Source organism: Triticum dicoccoides, chromosome 7A, assembly GCF_002162155.2.
Source record: "Triticum dicoccoides isolate Atlit2015 ecotype Zavitan chromosome 7A, WEW_v2.0, whole genome shotgun sequence".
Lineage (NCBI taxonomy): Eukaryota > Viridiplantae > Streptophyta > Magnoliopsida > Poales > Poaceae > Triticum > Triticum dicoccoides.
This window is the reverse complement of record NC_041392.1, coordinates 143,369,407-143,380,859: the sequence shown is the minus strand read 5'-3', so window position 1 is coordinate 143,380,859 and position 11,453 is coordinate 143,369,407.

Here is an 11,453-nt window from a genome sequence, read left to right as displayed (position 1 = left end):
GGGGGGAGCAGAGGAGCAACATTGGTATGGCAATTTGAGGAACTATGAGCCAATGAGGAAATAGTACGACCGACCTAGGTTATGTGCTTGGGGTTCCACTTACAAGTGTGGCCACCGACACTGGTAGATTACACCCATAGCTAATCTAGGACTAGATGGCAGGCGCAAAGTGGAGCTCGCCACTGATAAGTGGCCAGTGCCCATGCCTACTCACCACTAGTAAGCTTTCACCTATAAACAGTTTTGTAGTAGCGTATGTGCGTATGAACGATGCTACCATACAAATACAATGTATCTCTCCTAGGGTGTTTTATATTTAACGCTCACTGCGTCTAAGTGTCAAGGAAACACAGAGACGAGCGAAGCTAGTAAAAAAAACTAGGCGATCCAATTAGGTAGCGTACACAGACGTGGGGTTACGAGAAGGTTCCATGCATATCCGATGTTTGTTGGTTTTAGGAACCTTTTAGAATGCTCTTCTAAGGTTTATTTTACTTTTATTGGTTCTTTTATTTTTTGGTTCCAGTATTTGGTTTTTTTTTTCTCGTTTCTCTTTTATATTTTGCATAAAAATATGTTCCAAATTTTTATAAATGCCCCCTTTTCGAAAAATGCTCACATATTTCATATGGTATTTCTTTTTTAAAATACATGATTTTTGAATTTGACAAAATTTATCAAATTTCAAGAATATTTCTAAAATTCAAGAACATTATTGGTATTAGAGATCATTTTTAATATTTGAGCATATTTTCTGTATTTGAGAACATTTAAAAAAATGTGGACACTTTTGGCTATTCGAGAACACCTTTTAAAATTTGAGATTGTTTTATTCCAGAACATTTTCATATTTTACAACATTTTTTGAATTCAAGAACAATTTTAAATTTTTAGAACATGAAATTTTTAAAATTTGAGAATATTTGAAGTTCATGAACTAAAATATCCAGCCGTCATATTTTAAAGGACTGGAAAAGCAAAAGAAAATAATGAAACTCGTTGGAGGAGCATCCGACCTCATACCTCATATCGGGCCGGCCCACCTCAGTGCTCTCTGTGCGTCAACGCACTGTTTAACACAGAGAGTGTAAAATTGGGGCTCCCTGCCTTGGCCTCTCCAGCGTCTTCCTCTCCTCATCTCGTCCGCCGAAAACCTCAAGAAAATCCTAGAAGGCGCATGCACTTATTCCATAGGTTCTTGTGCGGTGAACGAACCTCGCGCGATACACAGTGGTGAAGCATGTGAGTGCATGGAGGATAGGAGGGAATCCAAAGACTTATGGAAATCACATGGAGTCACATTTACATTTTTTTAGCCATGTGGAGTCACATTTACATGTGAGGCTTCTTTTGTTTCTTGATAAATAGCTATGGGCTTTTGGTTGGACTAGAACAATACGCTTTTCTATTCTATGAGAGGCACAGATTTATTTGTCGTGGAGGCATGGATTTTCTTTCGCGAGAGCCGTGCTTCTTGGAAAGGAAAAACACACATTTTTCCTCTGCGAGAGGTACACATTTACTTCTTGTGGAGGTATGGATTTGCTTCTGCGAGAGGCATAGTCGTGCTTCTTGAAAAAAAGGAAAAACATGTTTTCCTAATTTTTTTACTTCCACGAGAGGCGCATACTTACTTCTCGTGGAGGCACCAATTTGCTTCCGCAAGAGGCACCGTCACGCCTCCTAGAAAAAAAAATGTTTTTCCTCCCGTGAGGGGCACAAATTTACTTCTCGTGGATGCACGGATTTGCTTCTGCGTGCCTTTCAGAAAAAACAGTTTTGCTAAAGCACATCTAGATGTGCCATAAGTATTACACATCTAAGTTATATGTCATTGATCTTACATTAAGATTCGTGTGAATATTTTCTTTCTCTTTTTTCTTTTTCTCTTTATGCTTGATTCACTCATTTGGATGTGCAATAACTATAGCACATCTAGATGTGCCCTAAACACACCCCAGAAAAAAAATGTATTTTATTTTTTTCTTCCACGAGAGACACATATTTACTTCTCGTGAAGACACGGGTTTACTTCCGTGAGAGGCACAACTATGCCTCGGAAACTAAGGGGAAACACTTTCTTTTTCTTTCATGAGAGGCACAGACTTGCTTATGCGAGTGTGCCTCTTTGGAAAGGGAAAAAAGTGCTCCCGGTTCGTTTTTTGTCCGATATTTTACCTAAAAAGTTCATCGAAACCTATTAACATGAGATCTGATTTGAAGATCTCGACGCAGGGAAACCAATGGTGAAATAGTTCAAGATTTGAACGCACAGTTTAAGAGGTAAAATTATTTTGATAAACTAGTCTACCAAAAAGGGAAAACTCCCAAGTTGTGACAAGTGGCGCTAATGCAGTGCGCCCCTGTCACAACCTGTGGATATGGGAATGATCTTTGCAAAAAGTACTCTTTAATTAATAGTTTTAGGTTTTTTTGTGTGAAATTGGTTCATACATGTGACAACGTGTACATGTATGTATGTGGCGTGAAAACAATTGTTGAACAAAGTGGTGGTGGGAAAAAGGTGAAATGGAAACCTTACATTCTTTAAGTAGTAGAGTATTTTTTAGCCATATGGAATCACATTTACATGTGAGGCTTCTTCGATTACCTGATAAATAGTTGTGGGCTTTTGGTTGGACTATTGATGTTACAAATAGGTAATAAGGTGTTGGAAATATGCCCTAAAGGCAATAATAAAATGGTTATTATTGTATTTCCTTGTTCATGATAATTGTCTATTGTTCATGCTATAATTGTAATAACCGGAAACCGTAATACATGTATGAATACATAGACTACAACATGTCCCTAGTAAGCCTCTAGTTGACTAGCTCGTTGATCAATAGATGGTTATGGTTTCCTGACCGTGGACATTGGATGTCGTTGATAACGGGATCACATCATTAGGAGAATGATGTGATGAACAAAACTCAATCCTAAGCATAGCACAAGATCGTGTAGTTCGTTTGCTAGAGCTTTTCTAATATCAAGTATCATTTCCTTAGACCATGAGATTGTGCAACTCCTGGATACCGTAGGAATGCTTTGGGTGTATCAAACGTCACAACGTAACTGGGTGGCTATAAAGGTGCATTACAGGTATCTCCGAAAGTGTCTGTTGGGTTGGCATGAATCGAGACTAGGATTTCTCGCTCTGTATGACGGAGAGGTATCTTTGGGCCCACTCGGTAATGCATCATCATAATGAGCTCAATGTGACTAAGGAGTTAGCCAGGGGATCATGCGTTACAGAATGAGTAAAGAGACTTGCCGGTAATGAGATTGAACGAAGTATGGGGATACCGACGATCGAATCTCGGGCAAGTAACATACCGATGGACAGAGGGAATTGTATATGGGATTGATTGAATCCCCGACATCGTGATTCATCCGATGAGATCATCGTAGAACATATGGGAGCAATATGGGTATCCAGATCCCGCTATTGGTTATTGGCCGGAGAGGTGCCTCGGTCATGTCTGCATGGTTCACGAACCCGTAAGGTCTACACACTTAAGGTTCGGTGACGCTAGAGTTGTTTTTTTTGACAAAAGACTGTAAGGGAACCCCCTACAGTATAATTGGTGCAACAACCCCAAATTGCAAGTACCATGCCTTGAACCTGGGTGGGTGGGAAGGCATCAACCCCTTCCCACCACTAGGCTATGCCTTAGTCTGCGACGCTAGAGTTGTTATGGGAAATAGTATGTGGTTACCGAAGGTTGTTTGGAGTCCTGGATGAGATCCCAGACGTGACGAGGAACTCCACAATGATTCGAAGGTGAAGATCGATATATTGGACGAAGAGTATTGGAGTCCATTGTTCTGGGAGTGACGGGTGACGACCAGGGTGACCGAAAGGTGTTTCGGAGGCCCCGACAAGCGTTGGGGGGCCTTATGGGCCAAGGGGAGGGGGCACACCAGCCCACTAAGGGGCTGTGTGCCCCTCCCACCCCATCTCACATAACCTGGAGAGGTGGGGGCGCCTCCCCTAGGGCAGCCGCCCCTCCCGGCTTGGGGGGTAAGTTTTCTAGGGGTGGGGGCGCCCAAACCCATCTAGGGTTTCCCCTGTGGCCGCCGCCCCTCCCCTAGGGAAACCCTAGGGCGCCTCCTCCCCCCTTTCCCCCTATATATAGTGAGGGAGAGAGAGGGCAGCCGCACCCCTTCCCTGGCGCAGCCCCTCCCTCCTCCAACACCTCCTCCTCCTCGGTAGTGCTTAGCGAAGCTCTGCTAGAGAACCACGAGCTCCACCGCCACTACGCCGTCGTGCTGCTGGAGTTCTCCCTCAACTTCTCCTCTTCCCTTGCTGGATCAAGAAGGAGGAGACGTCCCCAGGCTGTATGTGTGTTGAACGCGGAGGCGCCGTCCGTTCGGCGCTTGGATCGGATCTTCTGCGATTTCAATCGCCGCGAGTACGACTCCATCAACCGCATTCTTGTAACGCTTCCGCTTAGCGATCTTCAAGGGTATGAAGATGCACTCCTTCTCTATTGTTGCTAGCATCTCCTAGATTGATCTTGGTGACACGTAGGAAAATTTTGAATTATTACTACGTTCTCTAAGAGTGGCATCATGAGCTAGGTCTATGTGTAGATTCTATGCACGAGTAGAACACAAAGTAGTTGTGGGAGATGATTTGGTCAATTTTCTTACCGTTACTAGTATTATCTTGATTCGGCGGAATTGTGGGATGAAGCGGCCCGAACCGACCTTACACGTACTCTTACGTGAGACTGGTTCCACCGACAGACATGCACTTGATGCATAAGGTGGCTAGCGGGTGTCTGTCTCTCCCACTTTAGTCGGACCAGATTCGATGAAGAGGGTCCTTATGAAGAGTAAACAGCAATTGGCATATCACCGCTGTGGCTTTTGCGCAGGTAAGAAACGTTCTTGCTAGAAACTCATAGCAGCCATGTAAAACATGCAACAACAATTAGAGGACGTCTAACTTGTTTTTGCAGGGTATGCTATGTGATGTGATATGGCCAAAAGGATGTGATGAATAATATATATATATATATATATATGTGATGTATGAGATTGATCATGTTCTTGTAATAGGAATCACGACTTGCATGTCGATGAGTATGACAACCGGCAGGAGCCATAGGAGTTGTCTTAATTTATTGTATGACCTGCATGTCAATGAAAAACGCCATGTAATTACTTTACTTTATTGCTAACCGTTAGCCATAGTAGTAGAAGTAATAGTTGACGAGACAACTTCATGAAGACACGACGATGGAGATCATAGTGTCATGCCGGTGACGAAGGTGATCATGCTGCGCCTCGAAGATGGAGATCAAAGGCGCAAGATGATATTGGCCATATCATGTCACTTTATGATTTACATGTGATGTTTGTCATGTTTACATCTTATTTGCTTAGAACGACGGTAGCATAAATAAGATGACCCTCACTAAAATTTTAAGAAATGTGTTCTCCCTAACTGTGCACCGTTGTGAAGGTTCGTTATTTCGAAGCACCACGTGATGATTGGGTGTGATAGATTCTAATGTTCGCATACAACGGGTGTAAGCCAGATTTACACATGCGAAACACTTAGGTTGACTTGACGAGCCTAGCATGTACAAACATGGCCTCGGAACACGGGAGACCGAAAGGTCGAACATGAGTCGTATAGTAGATGCGATCAATTCACCGTTGATGACTAGTCCGTCTCACGTGATGATCAGACACGGCCTAGTCGATTCGGATCATGTATCACTTAGATGACTAGAGGGATGCCTATCTGAATGGGAGTTCATTAAATAATTTGATTAGATGAATTTAATTATCATGAACATAGTCTAAATTGTCTTTGCAAATTATATTGTGGATTAATAGCTCGTGCTTTAGCTCCTTGTTTTAATATGTTCCTAGAGAAAGACTAAGTTGAAAGATATTGTAAGCAATTGTGCATACTAGGGCCGTAGTCTGAGGATTGTCCTCACTGATACATAGAAGGCTTATGTCCTTGATGCATCGCTCGGTGTGCCAACCCCTCTGGCGTCGTCTGTGGATGTTGTGAACATCTGGCAAACACGTTCTGATGACTACCTGATAGTTTGGTGTGCCATGCTTTACGACTTAGAGTTGGGGCTCCAAAAGCGTTTTGAACGCCATGGAACATTTGAGATGGTCTAAGAGCTGAAATTGGTATTTCAGGCTCATGCCCGTGTTGAGTGGTTTGAGACCTTTGACAAGATCTTTGCCTACAAGATGGAGGAGAATAGCTCAGCTAGTGAGCATGTGCTCAGAATGTCTGGGTACTTCAATCACTTGAATCAAGTGGGAGTTAATCTTCCAGATAAGAGAGTGATTGACAAAAGTTCTCCAGTCACTATCACCAAGCTGCTAGAGTTTCGTGATGAACTATAACATGCAAGGGAAGATGATTCCGGAGCTATTCATCGTGCTTAAGGCCGTAAATGTAGAAATCAAGAAGGAGCATCAAGTGTTGATGGTTAACAAGACCACTGGTTTCAAAGAAGGGCAAGGGCAAGAAGGGAAACTTCATGAATGGCAAGCCAGTTGCCGCTCCAGTGAAGAATCCCAAGAACCCAAACCCGAGACAAAGTGCTTCTATTAGGGGAACGGTCACTGGTAGCAGAACTGCCTCAAATACTTGGTAGATAAGAAGGCTGGCAACTTCAAGAAAAGTGTATTTGATATATGTGTTATTGATGTGTACCTTACTAGTACTCCTAGTAGCACCTGGGTATTAGATACCGGTTCAGTTGCTAATATTGGTAACTCGAAACAAAAGCTACAGAATAAACAGAGACTAGCTAAGGGCGAGGTGACGATGTGTGTTGGAAGTGTTTCCAAGGTTGATGTGATCACCGTCACACGCTCCCTCTACCTTCGGGATTAGTCTTGAACCCAGATAAATGTTGTTTGCATTGGTGTCTGCGTTGAGCATGAACATGATTAGATCATGTTTATTGCAATACGGTTATTCAAGTCAGAGAATAATGGTTATTCTGTTTACATGAATAACACCGTCTATGGTCATGCACCCAATGTGAATGGTTTATTGAATCTCGTTCGTAGCGATACACATGTTCATAACATTGATGCCAAAAAGATGTAGAGTTGGTAATGATAGTACCACTTTCTTGTGGCACTGCCGCTTAGGTCATATTAGTGTAAAGCGCATGAAGAACCTCCATGATAATGGACTTTTGGAGTCACTTGATTTTGAATCACCTGACACATGCGAACCATGCCTCATAGGCAAGATGACTAAAACCCCGTTTTCTGGAACAATGGAACGGGCAAGTGACTTGTTGGAAATCACACATGCTGATGTGTGCGGTCCGATGAGTGTTGACGCACGCAGTGGATATCGTTATTTTCTCACCTTCACCAATGAACTGAGTAGATATGGGTATATTTACTTAATGAAGCATACGTCTGAAACGTTTGAAAAGTTTAAGCAATTTCAGAGTGAAGTTGAGAATCATCATAACAAGAAGATCAAGTTCCTACGATCTGATCAAGGGGAGATTATCTGAGTTATGAGTTTGGCAATCACTAAAGACAAGGTGGCATCGTTTCACAGTTGACGCCACCTAGAACACCATAGCGTAATGGTGTGTCTGAACGTCGTAATAGCACCCTATTGGATATGGTGCGATCTATGATGTCTCTTACCGACCTACCGCTACCATTTTGGGGTTATGCATTAGAGACAATTACATTCACCTTAAATAGGGCACCATCTAAGTCCGTGGAGACGACACCGTATGAACTATGGTTTGGAAAGAAACCTAAGTTGTTGTTTCTTAAGGGTCGGGGCTACGATGCTTATGTCGATAGGCTTCGGCCAGAAAAGCTCGAACCCAAAGCGGAAAATTGTGTCTTCATAGAATACCCAAACAAGACGATTGGGTATACCTTCTATCTCAGATCTGAGGGCAAAGTGTTTGTCGCTAGGAACAGGTCCTTTCTCGAGAAAGAGTTTCTCTCGAAAGAATTGAGTGGGAGGAAGATAGAACTTGATGAGGTTGTTGAACCTTCACTTCAACCAGAGAGTAGTGCATCACAGAAAGATGTTTCTGTGGCACTTACGTAAGTTGAAGAAAAAGCTAATGATGATGATCATGAAGCGTCAGATCAAATTACTATCAAACCTCGTAGGTCGACAAGGGTGTGTACAACTTCTGAGTGGTAACCCTATCTTAAAGGTCATGTTGTTGGACAACAATGAACCTATGAGCTATGAAGAAGCGACGGTGGGCCAAGATTCCAACAAATGGCTGGAAGCCATGAAATCCAAGATAGGAGCCATGTATGAGAACCAAGTATGGACTTTGGTGGACTTGCCCGATGATCGGCAAGCCATTGAGAATAAATGGATCTTTAAGAAGAAGACATACACTAATGGTATTGTCACCATTTATGGAGCTTGACCTGTCTCAAAGAAGTTTCCGACAAGTTCAAGGAGTTGACTGTGATGAGACTTTCTCAATCATAGCGATACTAAAGTCTGTTAGAATTATGTTAGAAGTTGGTGCATTTTCATTTACGAAATCTGGCAGATGGATGTCAAAACAAAGTTTCCTTGACGGTTTCCATGAGGAAAGGTTGTATGTGATACAACCAGAAGGTTTCGTCGATCCTAAGGATGCTAAAAGGTATGCAAACTCCAGCGATCCTTCTAAGGACTGGAGCAAGCATCTCAGAGTTGGAACATACGCTTTGATGAGGTGATCAAAGCATTTGGGTTTACACAAAGTTTGCAAGAAACTTGTATTTGCAAGAAAGTGAGTGGGAGCGCTACAACATTTTTATAAGTATATGTGGATGACATATTGTTGATCAGAAATGATGTAGAATTTTTGGAAAGCATAAAGGGTTGTTTCAAAGGAAGACCTGTGTAAAATTGCTTACATGTTGGGTATAAGATCTATAGAGACAGATCAAGATGCCTGATAAGACTTTCACAGATCACATACCTTGACATGATCTTGAAGGAGTTCAAGATGGATCAGTAAAATGAGTTCTTGCCTGAGTTGTAAGGTGTGAAGTTAAGACTTGAAGCTCGACCACGACAGAAGAAAGAGAAAGGACGAAAATCGTCCCCTATGCCTTAGCCATAGGCTCTATATGATATGCCATGCTGTGTACCGCGATGTGCCTTGCCACGTGTCTGGCAAGGGGGGTATAAGAGTGATCCAAGAGTGGATCATTGGACAACGGTAAAAAAATTGTCCTTAGGAATAAGGAAATGTTTCTCGATTATGGAGGTGATGAAGAGTTCGGCGTAAAGGGTTACGTCGATGCAAGCTTTAACACCTATCCGGATGACTCTGAGTAGCAAACCGGATATGTATAGTGGAGCAACCATTTGGAATAGCTCCAAGTGGAGCATAGTAGCAACATCTACAATATGAAATAGAGATTTGTGAAGAACACATGGATCTGAATGTTGCAGACCCGTTGATAGAAACCTCTCTCGTAAGCATAACATGATCAAACCGTAGAACTCATTGAGTGTTAATCACATGGTGGTGCGAACTAGATTATTGACTCTAGTAAACTCTTGGGTGTTAATCACATGGCGATGTGAACTGGATTATTGACTCTAGTAAACTCTTTGGGTGTTAGTCACATGGCGATGTGAACTATGAGTGTTGATCACATGGCGATGTGAACTAGATTATTGACTCTAGTGCAAGTGGGAGACTGTTGGAAATATGCCCTAGAGGCAATAATAAAATGGTTATTATTATATTTCCTTGTTCATGATAATTGTCTATTGTTCATGCTATAATTGTATTAACCGGAAACCGTAATACATGTGTGAATACATAGACCACAACATGTCCCTAGTAAGCCTCTAGTTGACTAGCTCGTTGATCAATAGATGGTTATGGTTTCCTGACCATGGACATTGGATGTCGTTGATAACGGGATCACATCATTAGGAGAATGATGTGATGGACAAGACCCAATCCTAAGCATAGCACAAGATCGTGTAGTTCGTTTGCTAGAGCTGTTCTAATGTCAAGTATCATTTCCTTAAACCGTGTGATTGTGCAACTCCCGAATACCGTAGGAATGCTTTGGGTGTATCAAACGTCACAACGTAACTAGGTGGCTATAAAGGTGCACTACAGGTATCTCCGAAAGTGTCTGTCGGGTTGGCACAAATCGAGACTGGGATTTGTCGCTTCGTATGATGGAGAGGTATCTCTGGGCCCACTCGGTAATGCATCATTATAATGAGCTCAATGTGACTAAGGAGTTAGCCACGGGATCATGTGTTACAGAACGAGTAAAGAGACTTGCTGGTAACGAGATTGAACAAGGTATGGGGATACCGACGATCGAATCTCGGGCAAGTAACATATCGATGGACAAAGGGAATTGTATACGGGATTGATTGAATCCCCGACATCGTGGTTCATCCGATGAGATCATCGTGGAACATGTGGGAGCCAATATGGGTATCCAGATCCCGCTATTGTTTATTGGCCGGAGAGGTGTCTCGGTCATGTCTACATGGTTCCCAAACCCGTAGGGTCTACACACTTAAGGTTCGGTGACACTAGAGTTGTTATGGGAAATAGTATGTGGTTACCGAAGGTTGTTCGGAGTCCCGGATGAGATCCGGACATGACGAGGAACTCCAGAATGATCCGGAGGTGAGGATCGATATATTGGACAAAGGGTATTGGAGTCCGGAATTGTTCTGGGAGTGCTGGGTGACGACCAGCGTGACCGAAAGGTGTTTCAGAGGCCCCGACAAGTGTTGGGGGGCCTTATGGGCCAAGGGGAGGGGGCACACCAACCCACTAAGGGGCTGTGCGCCCCTCCCACCCCATCTCACGTAACCTAGAGAGGTGGGGGCGCCTCCCCTAGGGCAGCCGCCCCTCTCGGCTTGGGGGGCAAGTTTCCTAGGGGTGGGGGCGCCCAAACCCATCTAGGGTTTCCCCTGTGGCCTCCGCCCCCTAGGGAAACCCTAGGGCGCCTCCTCCTCCCCCTTCCCCATATATATAGTGAGGGGGAGAGAGAGGGCAGCCGCACCTCTTCCCTGGCGCAGCCCCTCCCTCCTCCAACACCTCCTCCTCCGTAGTGCTTAGCGAAGCTCTGCTGGAGAACCACGAGCTCCACCGCCACCACGCCGTCATGCTGCTGGAGTTCTCCATCAACTTCTCCTGTCCCCTTGCTAGATCAAGAAGGAGGAGACATCCCCGGGCTGTATGTGTGTTGAACATGGAGGCGCCGTCCGTTTGGCGCTTGGATCGGATCTTCCGCGATTTGAATCGCCGTGAGTACGACTCCATCAACCGCATTCTTATAACGCTTCTGCTTAGCGATCTTCAAGGGTATGAAGATGCACTCCTTCTCTCTCGTTGCTAGAATCTCCTAGATTGATCTTGGTGACACGTAGGAAAATTTTGAATTATTACTACGTTCCCCAACATAAGGCCCCT